We start from the raw sequence: 7,995 nt of genomic DNA on the forward strand, positions 1-7,995 counted from the left end.
GTGTTAATTTCTACTGTACAGCAAAATGATTCAGTTATACATATATATATATATATATACATTCTTTTTCATATTCTTTTCCATTACGGTTTATCCCAGGATAGTTCCCTGTGCTATAGAGTAGGACATTTCTGTTTATCCATTCTATATATAATAGTTGGCACCTGCTAATTCCAAACTCCTAATTCTTCCCTCCTCCCCACCTTGGCAACCACAAGTCTGTTCTCTATCTCTGTGAGTCAGTTTCTGCTTCATATGTATGTTCATTTGTGTCATATTTTAGATTCCACATATAAGTGATATCATGTGGTATTTGTCTTTCTCTTTCTGACTTACTTCACTTAGTATGATAACCTCTAGTTGCATCCATGTTGCTGCAAATGGCATTATTTCATACTTTTTCGTGGCTGAGTAGTATTCCATTGTATATATGTACCACATCTTCTTTATTCATTCATCTCTTGATGCACATTTAGGTTGTCTTGGTTATTGTGAATAGTGCTGCAATGAACATTGGGGTCCATGTATCTTTTGGAATTACAGTTTTGTCTGGATATATGCCCAGGAGTGGGATTGCAGGATCATGTGGTAGCTCTATTTTTAGTTTTTTGAGGAACCTCCATACCATTCTCCGTGGTGGCTGTACCAATTTACATTCCCACCAACAGTGTCAGAGAGTTCCTTTTTCTCCATTCTGACTGATGTGAGGTGGTACCTCATTGTAGTTTTGATTTGCATTTCTCTAATAATTAGCAGTGTTGAGCATCTTTTTACTCCATTGTTTTGATTGGATCAACTCGGAAAGTCTTGGGCTATTTCCTCTCCCCTGTCCTTTAATTTTTACATGTGTGCCTTTTAATGAAAATATAATTCTTTCACTATGTGATTCATTTTCCCTCTATTAATCAAAATATTTAAAAGTATGTGATTCATAAGAAGGCTTTTAGTATTGACAGAAGTTTGACATTCCTTTTTCAGCTATGACTCAACTTTCACTTAGAGTAAATGGATGAGAATGAAAGCTCCCTTTTTCAGTCTAATTCTTATGGTCAGGGAGGGTCAATTCTGTTCTTCCCACTTGCGATGGGAGGACAGACCATGGTTAGAATCAGATCAGATGCACTGTTCAAAACTGCTCTTTGAAAAGACATCTGAATTCGTATTATCAGTGACTATTTCCCATCAACGTCCTCTCCATGGAAGGTCACATGCTCACCCAAATGAAGCTTCCTCACTCAAGACACTTTTCAGACTACACTTTGGGAGGCCCCTCAGAACTGTGGCCTCTCTGATGAGAATTCTAAATTGTTGCAAATTGTCCTCTGAGGGCAGATTAGCTTTCTGGAAACAGTCTGAAGTCATTTGAAGTCAAGTGGAGAGCCAAAAGGGCACCAGAAATAAGACGCATCTCTACCCCGGCCAGTTGGTGTTCTTGTGAGCCATCCTGGGGTTCTGGGGGAATTTAGGGAGGAAAGCTCCAGATCAATTCTGAACTAGACCCGTTGGGGGCTTGGTTAGAATAAGTCTACATCCCCTAGGAAGCTGCTTTGAAAAAAACAGCATTTATTTTAGTGTATACAGTTGTGTTGTAAATAATGTTTTAATTCCCTTACTTTATAATAATATCTTATATGCATCAAGTTATAAAGAAGATTTAACTTTGGCCTACTGGCTGCTGCCTTTTAAAAAACCTAACACTGACAAACCACAGCTTTCAAATAAGCTACCAATAAGATGGGACCAGGAAAAACAAGAATAAAGGATCTAAATAAATTCACCAGGGGACAGCTCCATGTAGTAACAACCTAAGACATATATCCTTCAGAATGAGCAACTTGCTACCAAGATTCATTGTGCAATTTCAAAAGAACTTATGTTGTCCTGTCATATTCTTTGTTCGCAAAACAAGTTGAAACTACTAAAAACATATTTTTAAAATAAAACAGAGAATAAAATGAAAACGCTTAAACCATGACAGACAAGGAACGCAACATTTTTTTAGGGCAAGTGACTTTCTCACAACAAACTTGGTGATTTCTGAAGTCACATGAGTCCTTTCTGTGTCAGATCATATTTCTTCAGACCCACATTGGCCAGCCTATAAAGTCGACAGCAGCTATCTCACAGCTCTGGCACCTTTCCTTCTGGGGCTTTGGCCATTTTCCCCCATTTCCTTTGATCCCCTGTGGGTGGACAGGCAGAGGTGTGGGAAATTGCTAAAGAGGGAAAGGGGGATTATTCTAAAGCCAGCACTGGAAACCTGGACTGAATATCATTTGAAAAGCACAAAATCAAGTCCTGGGTTTTCTCTTTCCATTGCAGAGATTATATTTATGTAAGCGCCATCTATCTTGTTCACAACAAAAGCAACATGGGGAACGCAGGGAGCTCAGGACTCCCAGAGAGCTCCAAGGTAGGGGGTGATTGCAGGAGCCAACCCTGCACACACAGCCTGCCAAGCAACAGCCTCAGCTTGCCAGGCAGCTTGAAACATGGGCCAGAATGTGAGTAACAGCAGTGCTTCTGCCAATTTACTGGTCCAAGTGATTAGGACAGAAATTAGCTGCTCATGTAAAAAGTCATTAATCAGCAGGGACTTGCTAGAACCTGTCTTCTGCCCCATGCAACACAGTCATGGCCCCTTTCTGCTCCTGGCCCCCTAGCTGGGCTGTTCTAAGGCCTGTGTTAGGTATGGGTGGAAGGCCTAGGAGAAGAAGTTCAAGGTCACATGCTGTCCTGAACATTGACCCCATGGTGAGCAGAAACCACTGGCTCAAGGGGCCTACAAATGGTGGTATAGGCAGCACCATGTGCAAGGCTACTTCCCATCACAGGCAATGTCAATTTGCATGAAGACATTTTTATTGCAAGTGACAGAGAGGTGTCTTAGGAAAGGGGTACCTTTTTCTCTACCATCCTCAGTGCATGACCTCCTCAGCCAAAGTCACCTGTGTTTCCAGTCATCCTATCCACATTCCAGAAAGGGGAAAGAGGAAAGGCAAAAGGGAAATTGTACCACCCAGCTGAACTATAATCCCTTAAGGGACCTACCCAGAATCCCCATACAACACTTCCTCTTACGTCTCATTCGCCACATCCAGCTGCAAAGGCAGCTGGGAAATGTAGTCTTTAAGCCAGTGTATGGCCAGAATCACAGGATTCTCTCACTGCCCTTGTGCCTGCCAAGCGTGAGTCTTTTTTCTTTTCCCTCCTGCATTAATTTATCTACCCCTTTCAGTGCTCACCCAGAACACAGCCAAATGATGAGGAACAGACCCAAGATACAAAGCACAGCTAGGTAATCTGTCCCACTTGGAAAAGCTGGGTCTCTTTTTTTCCATGAGTCAGGTAAACTTTTGACCTAGGTAATCAGATAAAGTGGAAGCAAAGGTAGATAGAGACTTTTTAATTGATCTGAGTGCTTCTGCATGTGTTATTTCTTTAACTCCTCAAGACAGATCTGAGAAAGACTCAATTATATCCACTTTGCGCACAGAACATCAAAAACTTCAAGAAGAAAGCAAGGCTTCCCAAGGTCACACTGTCAAGTTTGGGAGTACAATTTAAGGACAATCTTGTTTCCAAAACTTATGCTACAAGTAGAGGTTAGACCAAAAATTGTATTACAGTAACTGATAAGAATAAGTTGATAAAATTGTGAATTTTAAAGCCATGGAGAGAATTTTTAAAATAGTGTCTTTGTGCATGGAGCAGTTTGCAAGCAACAGCAGAAACACCGAGGTGATGATTTAGCTAGTCTACAACAAATACAGGGGTCCCGCCATGACCTTTGGTCTTTTTCCTTCTAATGTCAGTTACTAAAATACAAGTTGGTATTTAAATGTCTTTATTTTATTGTAAATTCAGTGACTTTCACATGAAGAAAATATTTACATTACGTCATTAATGAAGGAAATGTTTGTTGTTACTCTACTAAGGAAATCAGGTCCCTCAAATGCTGGCTCAAAAAAAATATTCACACAAGAATTTCCATTTTGCAGCACTGACCCACGTTTACAAATTTCAGACTGATTGCTTACCTTCTTACGTCCACCCCCTTACGTCCTTAGTCTGGTGGTATTAGGCCTGTTTCATAAGAAGCCGAGGACATGGAATAAAGGCTTTGAGAGGCCACAAGCTCTTCCCCAGGTCCTATGACCGGGTCCCCACCCTTCCCCCCATAAAGTTAAAGGGGCTCCAACAGCTGTGGCGTCCAGCAGTGCAGACAGCAGCCCGTCTTTCTAGGAGACCCGTCCACACAGTGTGGCCACACCTGCAAACTCTGCCTTCCGAAACCCTCTGTGTATATGCATCCTAGGGATTCAGACAGCGTGTATCAGGGATAAGAGAATTTGTCCTTCCCAAGGTCACCAGGTCCAAGGCAGGGCTCTCGTGCCTCACATTCCTGGAGTGCTGACCTTTCAACCCGCTCACACGCTCCTTCCCTCTACACACATCTCCTTTCTACCGCTGTCTCCTTTCAGCCTCTTCTCCCCCCATCACCTCCTGTCTCGGAGCCTCTGGGTGCTGGCTCAGGCCAGACCCTCCAAATTCCTCATCCCATACCTGCTCTCTAGCCGCTTAGATGACACCCCGCACACCATGGATGCTTGCAGGGCCAGGCCGCACTCTGGCTCTGGTGTCCCTCCAGCCATCACAAAGGAGGGGAATTCCCTGGTGGTCCAGTGGTTAAAACTCCGTGCTCTCACAGCCAAGGGCCTGGCTTCAATCCCTGGTCGGGGAACTGAGATCCCACAAGCCGCGCAGTGTGGCCAAAAAAAACCAAAACCAAAGCAAACAAATAAACAAACAAAGAGGTAGCCCAGTCAGCTCTACAATTCAGACCGTCCATTGGACACAAAGAGAGCGTTCTTTGGAAAAAGCAGCTCTGACTAGCGCTGACCCGTGGTGGAATCCCCATCGGTCCCCCTCTGGTGGATGAGTCATGAACAGTATCCTTAAGGAAGGCACGAGAAAGGCCTGGGGCAGGTCTTCTTCCTCAGCTCCTCAAGACGAGCATACATTGCCTGTGGCCCAAGGTAGGACGTGCTGTTCTAAGGGCAAAAAAACAGTGAGGTTGATAAAGTGCTCTGTGCACCTATCATTTTCTATGTAGCTTGTACTCTCATAGTGTAAACCACCCTCTGTTAAAGTCTGAGATGATGCTGTTAATGACACAGTGCTGAAGAGGGTCATGACATGAAAGACGAGGACAGCAGTCCCTGGAGGCAGTTCAAAGCTTGGGTTGACTACCAGAGCCGCAGCAGACGCACGCAGGCAGCCCCTGCTCAGGGTACCCTTTAGCAGGCAGCTCCCCTCTCAGCCCAGAAACAGGCCTTCTTCTTCCCTCTGCCCACTGTCGTCAGCCAGTCACTCTCCCCTACTCCACCATCGACGTGGTCCAGGCCAACCTTGCTGCTACTAATGGCTTAAAAATTGAGAGCCTAGCGTGAGTGGCTCAATGCATAGGCGACAGATACGCGGCAGGTACGGCATCTGTGGATATTCCCGTGCATCAGACCTCACCGGAGCAGGTGAAGCCTGCGGACAAACAAATTCCTCCCCTTGTACAAGCTTCCCCACAGAGCATCCTGCCATGAGAATGATCTTCTACCCAATAGCACACTTCATAGGCTGTGAAGACAATTAGGCTTCTTCCTAAATATTTCAAACACATGCTCTGTTTTAATAGCCTGGACCAAACCCAGGAGGAATTTAGCCTATGCACACATGGCTGTCTTGGACCTTATTTTGCCCGTGGCAGCTTTTCTGATGGGTGTTTTCTGTTCTCTTGCTGACGCTGCCGTCCTCAACTCCCGCCTGCTGCCTGCTTGGTGCTGCCTTCCTGCCCTCTGTTGCAGGCATGCACCAGAAAGCGACGGCCTGCAGCATCCCTTAGCAAGGAGCACAGAGATGTCCCATGTCTGCTGGTCTGTTCTCCACACTTCCTCAGATACACGGAGTTGGAAAGGGCAGTGAGCTAGGATGACCTAGGCTTTCGTCCCGGATAGATATAAAAACAAACAGAAATACTAAAGACTTCCTCTGAGCTACTTTTATTTCAGACTTCCCTGACTTAACAATCCATAAGATTCACCCCTTGTCTGCAGTTACATAGATTTAATCCCAAACTGAAATCAAGCTTCTAACCTAGAATTTGGAACAACTATTCTGCCAGGCAGGAGAATTCTTTTTATTTCTCAGACAGTCTAACCTTGCCCATTTGTCTTTTCCTGTCATTCCCTGACTTACTGTGCTTACTACCCTCTCTAATAAATCTTTTTTGCCCTAGTCCCTCCTGCCTGACATGTTTTTATTCCCTTCCCAAGAAACACTGTCCAAACTGGATGGAAGAGCAAGATAAGAGCAGGGGTTTGGAGCCCGACCACTGGGGTTCACAATCCTGATTCTGCTACTTACACGCTGTGCAACCCTGGGCATGTCACTTAACCTCTCTGTGCCTCGGTTTCCTCAGGTCTAAAACTGAGGCTAACAACAGTGCTTCTATCGTAAGGTTATGTGAGGATGAAACGTGTTGACATATGCAAAGCTCTTAAAACCATGTTGCTTGAAGTAAAAGCTACATATGTATGTGCTACTACTGTCGTGTGTGTATGCTATTATATGCCACAGATCCTGAGGGTTACAAGGGTGAGCCAGACCAAATCGTTGGCCTCAAGGAGCTTATCCTCAAGTGAAAAGGGATGGCAAGGAAAAAAACAACTTTAATACAGTTAAGAACTCAAGGTAAAAGCCTTGAACTATGGGAACACAAGAGCTGGAGCAGTTCACCCTGCTGGTGAATCTGGGAGTGCCCCGTGGCAGAAGGGCTCAGGGGGATAAAGAGAGGTCTAATGAATTCTCCGTCTATTAGCTACCTGTTGCTGTATAATAAATTACCGCAAAACTTGAGGTTTCCACACAATAAACATTTACTCTCTCACATGGCTCTGGTGAGTCAGGAATGCAGGAGTGGCTCAGCTGCATGTTTATGGCTCAGGGTCTCTCTTAAGATTGCAGGTGGACGTCAGCAGGGGCTGCAGTCATGTGAAGGCTTGACTAGGGCGGCGGGTCCACTTCCAATATGGTTCCTGCATGTGACTAGCAAGTTAGTGTTGGCTGTGGGCAGAAGGCCTCAGTTCTCCACATGTGGACGTCTCCATGGGGGGCTGCCCGAGTGCCCAAGTGTCACAAGACTGAGGTCAGCTTCCCCAGAGCAAGTCACCCATGACAGAAGGTGGTGGAAGGGACTGTGTCTTGTATGACGTAGCCTTGTGAGTCACACTCTGTCTGTTCCACAAGATTAGTTACACAGGTCAGTCCTAAGAGGGAATAAAACAGAGTCAAGAATCGCTGGAGGCCATCTGAAGGCTGATGGTCACAATGGTGAAGGGCAAAGGGCAGGGCTATACCAGGCTGTGCCATGCTTGGGAAAGGGTGGGTAGTGGTCCAGGGGAGACCCTGGGCTGCAGAGACCTGCTGTGGCCCCATCAGACATGGCTTTGTTGTGGGCAAAAATCACGTACTGCCTTAAGCAGATTAAACTATTACTGAGCACTGTGAGTTGATTTAAAAAAAAAAAAGGAGGAGGAGAAGAAGAAGAAGGAGAAGAAGAAGAAAAGGAGGAAACAGAAAAAGAGAAGGAGGGGAAGGGGAGAGGAGAAATAGCTTTGGGGTCTTGAGTTCTGGGCATTTTTCTCCAGGCTGTGGGAAACTAGCCCCCCTGTAATAGAACAACCTTTCCTGTGATGTGTAAAGCTGTGAGTCTTTTCACCAGCTCTCTCGATTCCCAATGGTTGGGTCTCGTCTGCCTTGAATCTGGACTTGTGACAGAAACAGAAATACTCCCCAAATGTCTCATTTGATCATCAACTATTTCAGTTGGCTCTCCTACATTTCCTGGCTTCCTTGCTGTAAGACAGGCCCATGATGACTAGTTCAGGCCGATGAAGCATGAGTGGCAGTGATACGTGGGGGAGAAGCTCACAAGCGAGC

The sequence above is a fragment of the Delphinapterus leucas genome, chromosome 13 (genome assembly GCF_059928025.1).
Source record: "Delphinapterus leucas isolate spDelLeu-1000000601 "Yukka" chromosome 13, BTC_Dleu_Yukka2, whole genome shotgun sequence".
Lineage (NCBI taxonomy): Eukaryota > Metazoa > Chordata > Mammalia > Artiodactyla > Monodontidae > Delphinapterus > Delphinapterus leucas.